Genomic DNA, 18911 nt, shown 5'->3' with positions numbered 1-18911 from the left:
ACTGCCCATGGTACACCCTCGAAAGTCTGCCTGCTGCAAGCTTGAGGGCTAGTAGAGGTCGTCTGAAGTAACGGTTCACAGAGAGATCTGGACCGACCATCTCGGTAGCTACAAGCATGTGCTCACTGCTGCCAGGGCGAAGTACTTCTCTGAAATCATAACTATGGGACACGGTAAACCCAATGTTCTCTTTAAGACCATTGACCAAATCCTACATCCAGCCACTGATAGATCCATCTTCCATTCATCAAAAATGACTACAAAAGATGTAGAAGTGAGTAGTTTTTCGAGATTTACGATTATACTGTAAATTTACAGTATAATCGTAAATCTCGAAAAACTACTCACTTCTAAATCTTTTGTAATCATTTTTGTATTACTTTAGTATAAATACATGTTAATTTGGATTCATATGTTGTTTTTTTCTGACTTTATGTGAACGAAAAGACACAAAAGCGCCCGTTTTCTCATTGGAAATAGTGATATTTCAAAATATCACTGTCCTGGTCACAAAAGCAAAGTTTGTGGAGAATAATAGCCATTTTCTATACTTTTACACGGTGTTATCTTGGCAAAGGAAAAATGCTCACTAACAGGGATGTAAACAAATTTGTACACAAAATTTGAGAGAAATAAGCTTTTTGTGCATATGGAAAATTTCTGGGATCTTATTTCAGCTCAAGAAATATGGGACCAACACTTTATATGTTGCGTTTATATTTTTGTTCAATGTACATTTGCGGTAATAAAGCTCCCAAAAGTGTGTTGGTAATAAAAATGTATGCTAATAGTGTAAAATTTGAATAAATTCAAGAAAAAAATGCATTAAAGACAAGAGTGAGCACATCTCAAGCACTACCCTCTAGTTAATTTAGCTGTGAAAAGATACCTCATGTACAAATGAGGGACGTTAATGTGGAAGGGTGTGACAGCATATGTGTCATGTGACCTACCATATAGGAAAGGATTGGATCCCAGGGGGGAAAAAAAAAAAATGTTTTCATTCTATTTAATATTCAACAATCTACTATCTCTAAGAGGATCTGCTTGTCCATGGTTGTTCGTTCCTGCTGCACAGGTAATAATCACCTCACTGGGAATTCTGCCAAATTCCAAGCTGGTAACTGCAAAAGGGATCTTGCTGGGATGAGGTCAGGCAGATTTGCTAACCAAAATAGCAACAGTCATTTTTTTTTTTTTTTTCATGAACTTCTGTTATTAGTCCAGTTAAACAAAAATATGTGCTGTAAAATTGCAGGTTTTATACTGTTATATTAGTTTTAAACTAGTAACACCGTTTGCAATTATAATAATCAAAGAAATATGAAGATACATTTTTTAAAAAGACTCCTAATTTACATTACTGTGTACTGCCCAACCCAACCTCAACTTACTTGCATTGTTAGTGTGTGAGTGACATCGATTTGACAGGTTGATTATGTGAGAAGATTAAAGTCTTGCAACAGTGTGGCTTAAAATACCGTTTGTTTTATTTTTGTTTTTTTAAAAATAACCACATCAAATTAAATGCGTAAAAATATATTAGGAAAAAAAGTAGGCACTATTCCATAACAAAACTGAGGCAGCGACAATATCCCCACGCACCTGTGAAAAAGTAATAATAGAAAAAAGAAATCCCGGAAAATATCAACTTGTATCAATAATACAGACACGCAATCTGGGGAGTAAAATTGTATAAAGACCAGCCTTCAGTCAGTTAGACAGTACTTCCTACTTTGCGAAGTCTGTCTGCCGCCTCGACCAGAATATCCCTTCGGAGCCATAAAGAACTATACTTGTCATGTAATATTTGATTGTATGTTATGAAAAGGACAAAGGGGAAACAGCTGAACGCACCCAATACGATATCCTCTAAAGCAGCATTCAGTTTAGTTCAGTATTTTTTTAGGAAACTGACAGGCACTATTTTGTATGGCGGATTGGTACTTGTTTACAGGACGTCACAGTGCGGCATAAAAAACGCAAACCAACCAGCAGGGGAGAGAAGCAGCAAGTTGATTGCAAATTGCAAGCAAATACAATTTAAACAAGAAATACACAACCGATCTATTTCCTTCAGCAGAATCACCAACGGGTCCTGTAGCCTTTGCATTTTGACGTCGAAATGCATGGAACTTTGCTGTCTTGCGCTTCAAAGGTAGGACACTGTAAAAAAATAAATAAATAAATAAATAAATAAATAAATAAATAAAATCAGTTTTCATGGATTCAACTTAGGAGTTAATAATAAGGTTTTTGTTTTGCAAGAGTTTCGGTATGCAATAGACGAGGCCTCTGCTTTCAGTTTGTGTAAAGTGATCTTTATGTGCGAGTGTCATGTTGTAAATGTGAGGAAGGGTGTCACATTAAGAAGCCAAGGCAGTAGGGCGGGTATTGAGTGACTCGTGAAGGGGGTGCTTAGTTTTGTCAAGAATTCAGGCATACATTTGGAAACTTCGTGCATGCATTGAGCACTGTCGCTTAGGCCAGGTCTTGTGCGGAGCAAGGTACGCACTGGTGCTTTAGTGAGAGCCTACATACCGAGGCAGCTAATTGTCAAGAAAATAACAGTGACAGGTTATGTTTGAGTTGCAAAGTGTCTGTAATTTAATGAGGCGATTAATTGCATGGAGCAATCTGATGCCCATCAATTATTTATTATTATTATTATTATTATTATTATTATTATTATTATTAGATTTTCTTTCTGCTGGTACTGTACTAGGACTGCTATTGAAAGATCGAGTTTGCTGATTAGAAAACAAAACCCAGATTTGAAAGGTCGCTCATTTCTGATTTCTGACATGTCATAAATGTAGGCATTTTGACACACGAACTAAGCTTTAAATTACTTTATTTTTATGTGTTGTTTTTAAAGATGTGCGTGTGTGTGAAATTACAAACCAGGTAGCCTACTCTCTTTTTTTTTTTTTTTTTTTTTTTTTTGTGATCCCAACTCGAATACTTAATCGAATGGGGGTAATAAACAGCATCTGCTGAAACACGCGTCGCAGGTTTGTGACTACATGACAGTTAGTTATTTTTACAGGCCACGGCATGCTTGTCCTGACAGTTAAGCCATTACAGGTTTTACTGCATTTATTTCATACTGTGAACATAGCTAGACACATTTGTGCTTTCACATGACTTCAATGTAATTGTAAAACATGGAGTGGACACTGCTCTGCAATGTGAGTCTTGTTGCCATCCTTGCTTTTACAAGTTTCCATGGAACGTTTCAGGTGGGTAAGCAGGAACAGAAGTGATTTGGATTTTGACTGGAATTAGGAGTTTATATTAACTGGTATTTAAATCTGAGAATGCATTTTATGGCTTGAAGCTCAAATTAACCTTGCAAGCAGACCTGTGATTTCCGAAATACCCTCTAATTATTATTATTTAAATGATCTGGAGTGGGGTGTTAAGTACATTCATCCTCCATTATAGCTGCGTATACAAACAATGTTATTAAACATACAGACTCAGGTTCGAGTGATTCATAATGGGATAAGTGCAATCAGTCATGAGGTTGAACTCCTATCTCCAGTCCTGGGTTACATGTTCTGAAAGCCAGGACTGGGAGCTAGTTCAAGTTTGAAACCCTGTGTATTACTATTAAAGCTTGAATTTAAAGAAGATGGCTTATAAATGTAATTTAGCAAAACCTCTAAGGTCACCAATCAACCAGCTAGTCTTCCAGGGACCTGATGAGCGTTGACTGGCCGAAAGGAATCCTTTCGTTTTGTGTATTTTTTAAAATGCGAATGTTATTCTGCAAAGGTTGATATGAGTCTGTGTTTTAGCTTCCCTTGTATTTTTTTTTTTTCTTTTTTTTGCATATTATTCTACAGATTCAGCATCCGGTGTTCTGTTAGTTCAGGCTGTAAGAATGTTTTGCATATGTTATTTTAGTTTGTAAATGTGAGAATGATATGAATAAATGGTGATCACAGTACTGTAGGAGGTTATCCCTACACATTCTCAGTGCAGTCCAGCTGCCTCTCGAGTTGCACAAAATGATCCAAACATTTTTTTTCCCCCCTGTAACCGTACATAAAAACACTTATTGGAGCCGAAGGAAGACTTTGGTGCACTTTCGAGTCAAGGATGCATATGGAGCCTTTTAGCCTCGATTATACTTTAATTTAAAAGATCCCAAGTTGATCTTCCAAGGAGTTCATTTGTTTCATTTCAAGTAATTTAGGGGACTGTTATTAATTGGGCAATTTGAATAGAATTTGAGAATGATGTTTATGTTTTTTTTTTTTTTATCTGTGATTGTTTTGTTTGTACTTTTTTTTTTTTTTAAGTTTTTATAGCATAAACTAGCATTAAATTTATAAAGCATAAACTTTCATAAATTGCACAATCACCTGACAGGTATTCGTACAAAGAAAAGGACCCCCACATGCAAAATAACTGTACGAAAATAATACACATTTTGAATACAGACTGAGTGTGAAATTTCAACGATGAGCAAAACATCAGCTCCCCTTACAGAAACTAAGCTGCAGAACTCTAGAGCGGGACTTTTCAACCTGTGGTCCGGGCCTGGGGTCTGTTGCTCAATCTCAGGTGGTCCCTGAAAATTTCCTAAAATTTGGCTGCTGCCTCTACCCATAACAACACACCAAAATCATAAATCACTAAATACAGAAAGCTCTCTGCCTGTCACTCTGCAACATTCTAGTTGCTCTGTAATTATACAACAATGAAGCTGTGAATCTGTTAATGTCACTGCAAACCTCTGCGCATGCTGCATTTTATACATGTTTGTGGCTGTTTTTAATCATTGTTCTAGTACAACAAAACATCTAAAGTGTTAGTACATGTTGTATAATTTGTAGATGCACAATACTGTAAGTTTTTGGTCACAGCATGTTGTGGGCTACATTTTTCAGTTTACATATTTCAGAAAAGCAATTTAGCTACAGTAATCCATTGTGTATCCGACTGCTGTGGGACCAGAGTAAGGCTGGATTTGTAAAAAGGTGGATAGATTAATCCTGTTTTAAATACCATTATACACAACTGCAACAATTCCTATATTCACACAATGTATTGTTTTTAGAGTCAGCTTTTGTTAAGGCGCTCCCCTAATCCTGTTTTTAGAAAGATACAGGGTATTTATGCTTGTGACAGAGTAGCCGTCTGCTGTGTGGGTGTGTGCATTCGCTGCTGAGTGACAGGCAGGAGATCGAGACGGAGGTTGAAGTTGATAGGCCCCACAGGCGAGCAGGATTTATTTACACATCAACACACTGAACAGCTCACGTGACACTACCAGCAATGGCAGCGCACAGAATGCATACAACACAGTGTACGAAAACTTTGGCAGGATCTACAATCTCTGAACTAATCTTCCCTGATCAATAATAAACTAACGTTGCTGAAGAGCTTGATCATGGTGGATAAACTGCTCGGGCTGGTACGTGACAGATTACTGTGTTAAGCTTTTGACTAATAGAGCTTAGGGATCACTTTCTCTTACCATTTGTCAGAATCTACAGTATTTTATTGTTTTTCTCAAACCTATCGAAATTCTGTGAACTCAATTTAAATTTCATTTTCTTTTCAATTTTGAGCTTGGACTGTTTTTTTTTTTTACAGTCTTGATTTGTTTCATTACTGTTTTTCTTTAAAGGCCACCCAAGCTTTTCGCACCAAAGCCCTACTGTATTGTTGAAAATAAATTTATGAAATGGCAAAACGTCTTTCTTTCAGGTCCCCCTTTGGTCATGAGTCAATTCCCAGTTGGAATCACAAGTCTACCGTAGAATGTCCTTTACAGAGCTTTCCACAGCTTATATCAAAACGTGGTTACATTCTTGCATATCCTTTGTCTATCTCTCACTAGGTTATGGCTTTCATCACTCACTCACTGTTTGTATCTGCGTTACCCAGGCCGGAACAACATGTTACCAGGAGGTTCCTGGCTCAATCCCTGCCAATGACACACGGGTGTGACCCTGAGCAAATAATAATCCAGTTCTATGCGCGGTTATTAAATATTTCAGCATTATTACCACATTTGTAATTGCAAGTGGCATTGTAAAAGTCTGCTGTGTTTGGTCAGAGGCTTGTGTAATTAAAACTAGATAAACATTTTGGATAATCTTGCATGAAATCAGGTGTACCGTGGCAGGAAAATATATTGTCTGCTTACTGCATTGATATCTTTAGTCCCTGTTTACAGAGGCTGATGATGTCTGAACTGTGAAGAGTGCTCTCGGTAAATCTCTCTGTCACTTCGGTACAGTTTAATAGTCGAAACAGCAGCAGATTGAAATACTGGCAGACTAACTATATTACTGTAACCCTGATGGTGTAATTCAGAAGTGATTTATTAATCTCCTTATTTCCTAAATGTGGTGCAGGTTTACAAGGCTGTCTCACACTGACATCCAGCCCTGTTTTTGTGCATTTTAGTGGTCTAGTTAATGCAGCTGCTTTTCACATAAGTTAAACTGTACCATCTACCTTTAGCAGTTACATTAGATAAAACCGGGCACTGGTCAAATGAGCAGCGAGTCATTCTATATCAAGCAACGGTTACACTGAATAACCTCACTGGCCCTAAGCAACAACCCCTCCTCCTACCCCCAGGTATACATGGTTGAGCCAGATTTCAACTCTGAGTAAAGCCACACTTTTGGAAAGCTGATTTAGGCTATTGAAAAGTGTTTAGAATTGACTGTGTAAAATACTTTGTACAGTAACTCTCATGACTGATGTCTGACCCTTCATTATTTTAAATAGATAATGGTTTAAGGAGTGCTTTTATTCTTTACTTAGGCTTGTAAGAATGACTGTATTTTAGCCCTATAGTGGTTAGTGTGTGTGGTGGGGGTGGGGTGTTTATGAAAGTAGTGGTTAACAGATTGCCGTGTTAAGCAGGTCTCTGAAGTCAGAGAGTTAGAATATTGGGTTATTGATACACTGTTGCATCTTGGTACCTTTGCTTGCTGTAAGTTTAGATTGCATGGTCTGATTGCAACCAGACCATTGCTATGCGTTAACAATGCAGATACCAAGCTCATGGCAACTGCAGAAGTAAAGAACCAAAAGCTCTTCAACAGAATTAAAGGGGCACCAGTGATGATGCTCTAGTGCTAATGAGATGTTTGAAAGGGGATTTCAGAAACCATGGTAGCACTTCTGTGTTGGAGCTTTAATAAGTTGAAACAGTCGTGAAGTTAGCTATTGTACTCTGCACAGGTTACTTCATGCTTGACTTTTGTAACAATGCCAGCCCATGATAATGCTGCCAACAATTTTAGAATAAACTGTGGTAATAGATTACCATCATTTTGCGCCCACTGCAGAACATAATGGGTGCTTTGTATGCTCTACTTCCATAAGGATGAATACTGAATGATTCACTTTACTTTCCATTGATCTAATTTGTGGATGATGGATGTACAGTTCATTAGTCGTGTGGACAAATTGGTAAACCATACTGTATATAATACTGGCATTGTAATTATCTATTCATCTTAATACCATCAGACCCACCTTCCCTCCTTTCTGGGTAACATACTGTAAGGTTTCAAAAGTTTTCCTGGGTTTTTAGCTGTTGGTCTTTTGAACAAGATGTTTTTCTTATTTTTTCATTGAGGTCTTGTGATTTTTTTTTTTTTTCCTCCATGGGCAGTGATGTTTTTTCACTTGCTTATTTTTACTTGATAATTTCAGATGGTATATTTAAGGCTCCTGTTTTATATTAATTACATTTTTATGTAAATGGTTTTTTCAGTGCTTTCGCTTTTTATACACTGTATGAAATTGTTGTTTTCAGATACTTTTTTGTTTGTTTGTTTGTTTAAGTATCAGGGTTGTTTTTATTGGTTAAAAAACGAAAATCAGAAGTCTTTATTAATAATACGGAAAATAAAGGTTTGGTTTGATCACCTGTCCCTGTGTTGGAATCGGAAATTTTCATTTCTAATTAGAGCTTTGTTAAATCTGAATGCACTGTCTAGTCTTTGATTTTTGTTCTTTGTTTGTTTTTTTTTGTTTTCATAGATCTATAACAATTTTGGAATTGTGTTGTGGTTTGGAATAAAGGTCAGTTTGGACTTTATTTACCCTGGACAGAGCGTATTGTACTGTTGACGTTGAAGTGCAGTAACTTCGGTAAATTAAAAAAACTACAAATATTTTATTTTTTTGTAGTACGCATCTTTTTCTTAATCTTCTGCACCTGCAGCCCAAGGGGGAAACCCTGAGCTACTAAAATACCAGACTCTGCGTTAGCGTGTGGCTGTACTGCTCGCTTATGTTTTCTAAGAAGGAAAAAACAGAACTTTCAAAATATGCTGTGAACTAACTGCCTATTCAAAAAGACCAGGCTTGTTTCATAAATGGGTAGTGAGAGCAAACTCGTAAAAAAAAAAAAAAAAAAAAGAATTAAATAACTCCAAAGTAATCCCTGTTGTGTTCATGCTTAGTAAAGAGCATGGCGGAGCCTGCTGTACTTCACTTTGAGTGACTGCTGTTCAACAATGATTCCATCCATGCAGTTCACACACGCGGTAGACTGTTTACATATGGTCTGCTTAGAATGAGTAGAGCTGAAAACACTTACAAACTAAGTGAAATAGAAGGAACCGTGTCTGCAAGGTGACCATGGGACTCCAGGTGTACAGCGACAGTCACACTAATTAATTACAGGATTAAGAAGAAGGTTTCTGTTCAGCTTGGTGTTTCATTACATCCAGTTTCCATGACTGGACATTGAATTGAGTAATCTAGTGTTATTAAAATACAAATCTATGGATAATCTCGTTTAGTTTTACATATCTAAACCACCTCTCCAACTGTGACATCCAACCTGTGGATATACAATGTGTACAACATGGAGAAAGCTGGATCCCTGTCTGTGCAGTATGCACTGTAAGTACGTTACTAGCATACTTGTTAATTAGACTAAACAAAAGCTCTTTTATCACAAGAGGTACACTGTAGACCCAAAGCTAGACTAATGCTTAAATAACAAGTTTGAACATGAAGTATTGTTTTGTTTTTTCGGTTTATGTCAGCCAGCAGTCTACCAGTACATTTCAGTACCTGTCATCACAGTGCTGTGTGTGTGTTTTTGTTCTACTGCACTGATTCTGCGGGGGGTCGGATCATTTTAAGAAAATACCCTGTTTATCATTCTATTACTATTGCATAGAAGTTGCACCTATTCCAGTTTTTAATAGGTGCTTGATTAGCCCCAGTGTATCGGTAACAGACTCAGATGTGTCTTATTAAACTCATAACAAAATTAGGAGCTAGGGATGTACTTTTGGTACATTAGTTGATTAACCGGTAGATTCATCCGTGCACATTTTTTATAAAGGTAACAATCTTATAACTGCTGTCCTGCGTGTAATACTAAAAAAAAAATCAGTAGAATCTAACTGAAATAGAAAAAAGCCCAATGGGAATTGAATTCTTATTTTTTAGTAAATGACTCTCTTTTTATTTTGTACCTGTGCTGGCCCTATGGGCACAAAGTGAATAAAATAAAATATTTATTTTTTATTTTTTTTAAACATTATATTCAAATAACAAAACTAATAATAATAAACAGCTTACATATGTATGATTTGTGTAGAAATGCCATAAAAATGGGGGGGGGGGGGTATATTTATCATGGAAAACGTTTTCTCACTTGGTTTTTGTGACCTCTAAGTATGTTTTTCTCCTGTTGGAACTGTAACTTGACTGAGACTGTAGGCACCTAACCCATAGAGCACAGGGGAGGCAAACTATTGATGCTCTACTTTTTTTGCTTGGTGTAAACACATTATTATTTTGTGATTTGTTATGGTTTTGCCTTTTTAAACCATTTATTTTTTATGTTTGTCATTCAGAAGACAGCATGAGTCCAACATTAATAAGTAAAATAAAATAAAAAACACAAGAAAACGCACCCTACACGAACATTTGTTTGACCCATAGTCCGCTCTGCGCTACAGTAACAGGTTGTGTATTCGACTGCAGTGGGACCAGGGTAAGGGTGGACATGTAAAAAGGCAGCTAAATGAATCCTGTTTTAAATATCATTATACACAGCTGTAACAATTAATATTTTCACACAATTATTGTTTTGAGATTCAGCTTTTATTAGCAAGCTCCACTAAATCCCTTGTTTAGAAAGATACAGGGTATTAATGCTTGTGACAGAGTAGCCGTTTGAGTGCGTGCATTCGCTGCTGAGTGACAGACAGGAGAAAGAGACTGAGGCTGATGCACCCCGCAGGCGAGCAGGATTTATTTACATATCAACACACTGAACAGCTCACGTGACACTACCGGCAATGGTGGCGCACGGAGTACATACAACACAATGTACGAAAACTTTGATAGGCTGTACAATCTCTGAACTAATCTTCTCTGTTCAGTGATAAACTAGCGTTGCTGAAGAGATTGATCATGGTGGTTAAATGGTTAGGGCAGGTATGTGATGGACGGATACGAGACGGATTACTGTATTTACAACAGCTAATGTTAGCAGCGATGTGACTGCAACAGAAGATGCTGGGCCGTTTGGAGACTACAAAAAAAATGATAAATTAAATATAGGCTAGGTAGCTGTTAGTTTAGTTTGTTTTTATTGTCTATTAAGTAAATTATATTCCAACTGTTATGTGTGTATTTTTTTTTAAATAAGGAAGTGTAACAGGACAGCTCAGCAATGATGTCCCAGACCAGAAAACGGACAGAAACAAAGGACAAAGGTACTTGCAGGGTTGAAAGTGCTGGTGTGCCAATTTAGAACAAAGATATATATATTATATATATATATATATAGATTATATATATTATAACAAAAACATTGCTCAGGAACATTGCTCAGCAAGCAAAAATAGAAGACTTAAACAAAACCGTCTGGAACACAAACAGAATAAACAAAACCTTCCTAACTTAAACATTTCGCTTCTATACCGGATAGCTAAGCTGTTTACCAGTCACTAAAACCCAACACTTCAAGTTATGTTTTAACCACTGTACCTTCTCTCAGTTTCCAGCTCCCCAATAGTGTCTCCCTAATGGAGCTTCATGTTCTTTTTTTTATAGCAATTGGCAGGGATAGGAATTAACCCCATCCCTGCCAAACACCACCAAAACACATATAAACACCCACACTTTAAGTACAGGCAGGGCTGTTGCTTTGCCACAGGAAGTTAGTAGGTTCGTGTTGCTGTGGGGCCGTGAACGTTTTTAAGTTTAACAAATGTTTTTACTGTTATTAAGCACTGGTAATAATCTGAAGCAGTGGTATTTCAAAATAACAGAAGCCTGTTTTTACTTCAGTTTTTGTTTATTTATTAAAACTTGTTGTTTGTTCTTTAGTTTTTGTTTTTTTATTAAAAGCTCGTGTGTTGTTGACGTTCTTTTATTGAAATTCATTTTCATCTTTCATATTGAAGCTCGTGTGGATGACGACTCATTCATTCAAACCAAGTAGGAATTTGCTTGCGCCGTTTAATCTTACTTTAAAAGCACGTACCAGAAATCGGAAGTTAATTTAAAACATGTTTGCTTCCCCCCATTGTGCTGCGCACTATCAGCGCACTAAAAGATGTAAAATAATATACCAGAACCGAAGCAAGTGTAAAACTTGTCCAAATATTTAAAGTAAAAAAATATATAAATATTTTATAGCTAGCAAGAAATGACCGGTACTTGTTGCATGAGCAGCAGTTGCATTATTGTTTATAATAATAATAATAATAATATCTTTTATATAGTGCCTCCCCTTAGTGGACCACCATCACAAACGCCCCCCCCCCCCCCCCCCCCCCCCCCCCCCCCCCCCCCCCCCCCCCCCCCAAACCCCCCCCCCCCCCCCCCCCCCCCCCATTGACCATTGTATTGCCTTATGCTACTTTTACAGCCTTCACTGAATATTTTCAAGTTAACAGTTTGTTAGGATCTACCGTATGAGATCTACCTACATGGTCAACAGTAGGTTATTATATATTGGGAGTGTTCGGAGGACACAAAGAGATTGGGGTTTGTGGAGTGACTGATAGACAGACATAACCTTTGTACTGTATATGCAGAGATAACTCCCTCATTCGTCTATTTAAGTAGTGGTGAGGAAGTTATTACAGGTTGTGCAACACAATGTAAAGACATGCGAGCTCTGGAGAGAGTGTTGTAAAGCGAAAGTCCGCATATGATTTCTTAAGAGTCAGTACTCCTCTTCACACCCACTTTGCAAACAGTTTTTTTTTTTTCATGTATTGCTCATTTTTCCATGCTTAAAGCATTGTGTTTAATTTTAAAAGATTGATGTAGCATCACTCTGACACCTAGATTTCAATCTGATTCCAGACAGTTAACATTGAAAGAATTTTGGCCACTTTGTCACTTTTTGTCTTCTATGATGGACGAGGGATTCAGTGGCACAAAGTGTAATACCCTCAGAGTTGCATAAGACACACTGAGCTGAATTCTAAACAGCTGTTTACTCAGAATCACCTTTACTGTAATCATGAAAACCACAGAAGGAAACCTACGGAAACCTAAACAAGGAACTCTGACATTTAATGTACATAGAGTTGACAAAATGATTCTGGTAAATGTTAATTTACAATCCTTTCATAATGTAGGTCTCACATTTTTCCTGTATAAAAGAGGGACACATTATGGTAAACGTTTATGGGATTATAATTTATTTTTACATAGCTGTAGTCTAAATTTAATATAGTTGACAGATTGCTGAATGAAAAAACAAAGACTAGTTATGGTGCTGAAGTAAAACCAAAGCATCAGGCTTCTAGGAGTTTTCGTGGAAGTATACCCTCGGTAAACCAAACTCTGCTTCGCTAATGATCTAACAGTCGCATGATTTTGTGCAATCTTCATGTACTGTAACCTCTTTAAGTGGCTTGCAGGGACACGTTTGAACTGCAGCACTTGGGATATCTTCAGGGAGCACTTAGGGGAGGAAAAATAGGAGACGATTAGACTGGCAGCCACTTTTACTTTCTTTCGATCGCAACACCGTGTTCTTTTATGTCCTCTGGATCACAACACTGCGTTCTTTATTGAGTACACTGAAGCCAGTTGGTGTTTTTTGGTTCATTGTAATTGTTTTTAGTTCTTGGCTGTGTTAGTCTGATTGTTTTAATTGCAGTGAGTTATTGTGGTTTTAGGTACTGTAGATGCACACTTACTAAACTTGCATATTGTGCATTTCAGTATCTTGTATAGCATTGCACCATGGCATGTGCAGGGCTCCAAGCAACAAAAAGGGCAAAGCCAAAATGGCCTTCAATTCAATTAATCTGTAGAAGGCAGTAGGCCACTAAATTTAAGTCTAGGCCAAAGTGTAGGATGTTGTGTACTAGGATTAATCTATAAGCTAATTACTGGCCACAGAAAGAAACAACACAGTTAAACTTAATGACTATGCATTCATTGGTCAACCAGCAGCCTAGAATTAAGTGGTTCAGGACATGCTGAAACTCCCTGGCACTGGCTTTTATTGCTGATCCATGGGACCAGTTTTTTTCTATAATGTAGAATAGTGTTTTCCACCGTTGTTGGTTTTGTTGTGATAAAAATGAGGACCTTTTAAAGAAGGCAATTGAAACATGTTTAACTTTGTTACAGTAAATATATTTTTTAAACCTGAAAGGACCACTTTGACTTCTGCTAGCGAACGAACCTTTGAACTTTTGAACACAGCCCTAGTGTTTAGTATTCAGGCCGTATGCTAGTAACTGTCTGCTCATTGGGTTTCAGTAGGGAAAGGTTATAAATGCAGAGGAATAAAGGAAAAGATGACAAAATATTTTGTGGAGAAGTTCAGGAAGCTTCAGAAAAAGGGATGACAGAGTTTCCTGAATTTCTCTGAGCACTTTTCATAGCAAGAGCAGTTTGCAAAAAAAAAAAAAAGGATTTTAATACTGGTCTGTGTTTCGTTCTTTGAAAGTATGAAGAACGAAGTAGCACATAATAGCAGACAAGTAGTTTGAACCTCTGCACTACAGACCTGTTTTGTCTCCTTTTGACTGCACAGACAAGCCAGGCTGGTGCCCAGCAGGGCTGGTCTGGTAGGACACCAGGTAAACCTGGGTACATTTCCACTGCAGGGAAGAGGCAGGGCAGAGTGTCTGTGGTACATTTAGAGGAAAAGAGCAAACACAATATCAAAGTCAAGAATGTTATTAATTTTATATAAATCTGTACAATAACAGAACAAAGATCTGTGAAATGGCCATAGTTCAGAGAGTTGGCCAATGCAAGTTCAGTGGCCTTAATGGTTAGATTAGACAAGCGTTCAATTTTAGCTTTCTGGAACTATGTTGGATTGTTAGTGAACTTGCAAATAAATTACCTACCTGCTTGAAAGATTATACTGTTAGTTGGATGGGGAAAATGTTTATTTGCATGTAAAGAATTATGTGAAGATTGGAACTAAGTTTTAGGTTACCAATAATCCGTATAATAATTGCAATTAATAGTAGAAGATGCTGAACTGGAAAATGGTGCCAGTCTCTATGTTGGGTAGATTGTCTATGGAAGGTTCCCAGCCCAGAATAAAGAAAATGAGACTCTCATTCTCTAAGCTAGGAGGGCTATCCTTGCCTATTGAGAAATATAATTTGGCTGTAAGGCTGTATTCGGTGCAATACTGGATTTTCAAACATGTTAATGCCGGATGTACCACATGAAACCATTTGGAAAACAATCTGACTATTCACTTCTAACTGGTCCCCAAATTTAAGCATTTCAAATAAAATTTTAAAAAATAACGTCTATTTTACATACACTAAATATCTGGTTTAAAAATGTTTGGGATTAGACAATGCTTATTTAAAACTGGAGGATATTTCGTCCACAAAACAGAAAGCTTGGTATCAACATGTCCCAAAATGACACACTGTCCTTTTGACACAGCACAGTTAGTCACAATAGCAACCATCAATCAAATGATTTCTGCATGTTAACCCTTAAAAGAAAAAAAAAAGACCATGAAACGGCAGGGCGCATAAAAAAAACAGACAATATTAGCCTAATACTTGTGCCCTTTTAAACATACAATATAGTATCCCAAAGCTCTTTTACAATAAAACATAAAAACTGTACAGGGAGGCAGTGCCTGTTATGTGTGTGTTTTTCATCGACTTGTGGGATAGTGTTTTAGTTTTCCGGTTTTGGAAGGAAAGAAACAGGGTCAGCTATTGTACAAATTTTGACTTGCTTTATTTTTGAAATGTCATAGCTGAATCAATACATGTTGTGTGATAACATTCTTTTAAAAAACTAAAATGCAATAGCCCTTTATAAACCAGTTGCCATGTCAATTTCGGTTTCCAGTGCCGCTTGTCTATTTCATTAGGCTACTGTTTATCCAGAGAGCATATGCAGACACAGGAAAACATGCATCGGGAACATTAAACATTAAAAGTATTGGTGAGAAATAACATAGGCTACTATTCAAGATAAATAACAATGAAGATGGAGAATGAAAAGTGGAGTTTCACCCCCGAGTCTGACACTGGTTATAATTCTTTTTTCTGGTACAGGGTCGTATTTTTCAAACAATAGTGCAAAAAGTGGCCACGCACAGTGGTCGGTTTTTCAGATTGATACCGAAAAGTTTAGCCCGTTATCGGTAAAAAATATTTAGGAATCATACGGTTATTTCTGTAGACCTAGAGTAGGCTTTATTTTATATGGGGTCAACAGCCCAGTAACCTCTTATTTCAATTTTCGAAACCAGGTTCAATGATTTCCAGCTGGTTTTCTGGAGGTGTTTGCAGCTAAAGAATTTGAAGGTACGATTGCCAATTATGAATAATTTTCACTTTAAATGAAGAGCAGAATAAGTTAATTTAATACAGGACCTTCATTCTAAAAACCTGCATGAACTCCTATAGTATTATTATTATTATTATTTGTCTATTTAGAAGACGCCTTTATCCAGAGACTAGACTTGCAGAGACTAGACGTGTGTAATGAAGTATTATAGCAATCAAGGTCAGCACTGAGGCCATAAATTGGTCACAAGCACAACTTTTAAGAAACTGGATTGTTTGTGTGTCGAGTGGAAATAACTGAGTGTGGGGTGCTTATGGGTTTAATGCAGTCAGTGCATTGTACAGTACCGCTATGGCCAAATGTTTTGCATCATCTAGAGTTTTACGATTGAGACATTTAATTTTAATTAAAAAAACTAACTAAAAACCTATAAACATAATTTAGATGTTTTGTTTAATATCATGTAATCAAAGAAACAACAAAATGATTGCTCAAAAGTCTACCGTTAGCCATAATAGTAGTACAGTATTTCAGGTTAGATTTCAAAATGTCACATTTTTCAATTTGTCTGTTTTTTCGTGAAGTATATGGGGAAACTACAAAGCGATATGTAATTCAATATGTTAATGTAACATTATTCAGCAGGTTTCATTAGACTTTATGAAGCAAAACTTCATAAAGTTAATTCTACAGGGTCATGCAAGACTTTTGGCCATACAGTAGCTAGCGTACAGTGTCCATTAACTGTACACCTAGAAATCACCTGTTATTACTTTTAATTTGAATGGTTATTTAGTTTTGTATCAACTACCATATTTTAACGTACCTGGATTTCATCCAAAGTGTACAACAACGATGCTAGTTGTGAAGAAAATGAAAACAGCTGTTGGACATGAAATAATATTTCAGCGGGCAGTACAGTATCTACAGGTGACAGGTTTGCTGTAGGTGGAGTAAGTTGAGTCAAGCAGGTAGACGGCAACAAAGGTATGTTAATAAACCAAGTGCTTTGTGTGCTTGATTTAAAAAGCACTTCAAGGCCTGGCAGCATATTACTCAAATCTAGTCTTTTGCCTGTGTAGTGAGGGCAGCAACAGTGTTCTCCTAATGAGCATTGAACAAGGAGTTGCTGGTATGGTCGGTGGAGTGGATCTTATTATAATGCAAATGTTTGTGGTATTACACAACAACAATTTCCTTTCATCTCTAGTTGTACTAGATGGATATGTTCTTGCATTCTGTTCAGATTCACCCTAGGCTGTAATAATAAGGAATTACGTTCCTGCATGTGATTTATAATCTCAATTTCAGTATAAATGACTGGTTTTATTTTAGTTTTGTCTTTACTGTTTTTAGCACTGAATAACATTACAGAAAGATAACCGTAGAGTGATATATTTATGTACTCTATGAGTGTGAAAGGGTAACTTCTCTGGCAATGCTGGTTACCGGCAGACGAGAGACTCCGAGACAAAGAGCTGCAGTTACAGCACAGAGGCGCACATTTATTTACAAAAACACAGTAACAAATAAATGAGGTACAAGGACCAAAATAAAAGGTTCTTTTCAGTAAGTCTTTAGCTAATTATAGTAATACTGAGGGGGTGTTCGGTGCTACAGTAATGAAATACAGTTTGGAAGCCGTGGTCTTTCCACTCTGACTAGTCGGCTTTTACGCTGTTTACAGTAGAAACGACCTGGTTACGCAATCCAGGACCCTTGAAGTGAAGTCAGGTTGTGGGGGTGGGGGTTTCCAGCACTCTGCCTCCACACTCACTGTGTGTGATGCGAGGCTCAGGCCCTGCAGAGAGGATGTCTGAATTTTTACAACATGGATATCCTTTTGCCCTTTGTCTTGTTCTCACCTCGACTCTGCTGTGTTTGGGATTGCTGTAAATTGATTTCTTTAAAAGCAAAAAATATGTACGAGTATCAAGCTTTATTTATTTAATTGTTAAGCACTGTTTATTTAACAAGTTGAGGCTTTGTGAATTGGGTCTAATGTTAAACAATCAGACCTGTTGCTGGGTTTTTGTTGTTGTCGCTGTACAGCTTCAGCTAAAATACAAAGACTTTCTGCTGTTTGCTTGTAATGGCTGCTTTCTTTTATACTTTACAGTGCCTCCCATTCAGTACATGCATTCTTTTTCAGTCATATAATTACTTGTTTTCAGAACACAGGAATCAAGATTAAACTGCTGACCACAATAGAAGTAACTTGTCATTCATGTACTGTGCCAATAAGAAATGTGTTTTCAAGACCTGTCATCCTGACTGCATTCGGGAATAAAAGGCTAAATAAAATATAAAAGAAAATATCTGGTCTACACATAATGCTAGTTATAATGGACCTATATTTTTATGAAGGTAAAGCTCACTGTCACGGAATGAACACCTGTACAAGAATTTGGGTCAAGTTGTCTGTGATACAATAGCCATAAATCAGTTTATGAATAGACAGAAGAAAACAGATGTTTCCGAGTATAAAACAAGCTAAAATAGCAGATCAGATGAGGCAGAGAACGCATAGTGCTGCAAATACTGCTGCATTGAGGTACATGTTCGCGCTGATAATAAAAGAACATACTGAAAAATAAGAGACACATTAAACTAAAACAATAAAATGAACTGAGAGACCAGGAATCAATTTATGCGGCTTTTACACACACTTTAGTAAAAGAGAGCAGAGAATGGTTGTGTTACTGAGTTTGTCAGAGCGCTGTGCTTTGCTGGACAGCCACTGTTTATTGTGGAGAGGTATGTATTGGTGACTTCTTGCAACACAGTACTGTTCATCCGCTAAAACACTGTCTAATGCTGTTAATTGTAAACTTATGGAACGCATAATGCCTGAAATGAAATGGTGAAATGACCTGGCTTGTTTGTTGTATTCATACCTTCTTGTGGCAAAGTGCCCCTCCCCTGTGTGTATTTTGTGTTATATGTTGTGTGTTAATGTTGGTGTGTAGTCATTGGTACATGGGATATAAACAGGTCTGTGTAACACGGGTGTTTAAAATGTATATTTGTATTTAGGCACGAGGATTGCGCAGCACTTCACGTGCAAGTAAAATGTAATAATATGTGAGCAAGGGGAATTGCACTTTATTAATTCACGTGCAGTTGTACCGCGACTCCAA

The 18911-nt window shown here is 37.1% G+C and overlaps 1 protein-coding gene across 5 annotated transcripts in view; it reads left to right on the top strand.

The window, feature by feature from the left end:
• The first annotated feature begins 1739 nt into the window (after positions 1-1739).
• LOC121316232 (transcriptional-regulating factor 1-like) overlaps positions 1740-18911 on the top strand; it is a 55612-nt gene continuing 38440 nt past the window's right edge. For 3 of the 5 annotated variants that reach the window (XM_041251160.1, XM_041251159.1, XM_041251158.1), the window contains exon 1: positions 1741-2158. The gene's annotated coding sequence lies outside the window, so the exon portion shown is untranslated. Of the gene's footprint in view, positions 2159-18911 lie in introns of all 5 variants that reach the window. The other 2 variants (XM_041251162.1, XM_041251161.1) reach the window with 1 other exon arrangement.

Source organism: Polyodon spathula, chromosome 5 (genome assembly GCF_017654505.1).
Source record: "Polyodon spathula isolate WHYD16114869_AA chromosome 5, ASM1765450v1, whole genome shotgun sequence".
NCBI lineage: Eukaryota > Metazoa > Chordata > Actinopteri > Acipenseriformes > Polyodontidae > Polyodon > Polyodon spathula.
The sequence above is the reverse complement of the archived record's forward strand: the minus strand, read 5'-3'. Positions and strand labels throughout refer to the sequence as shown.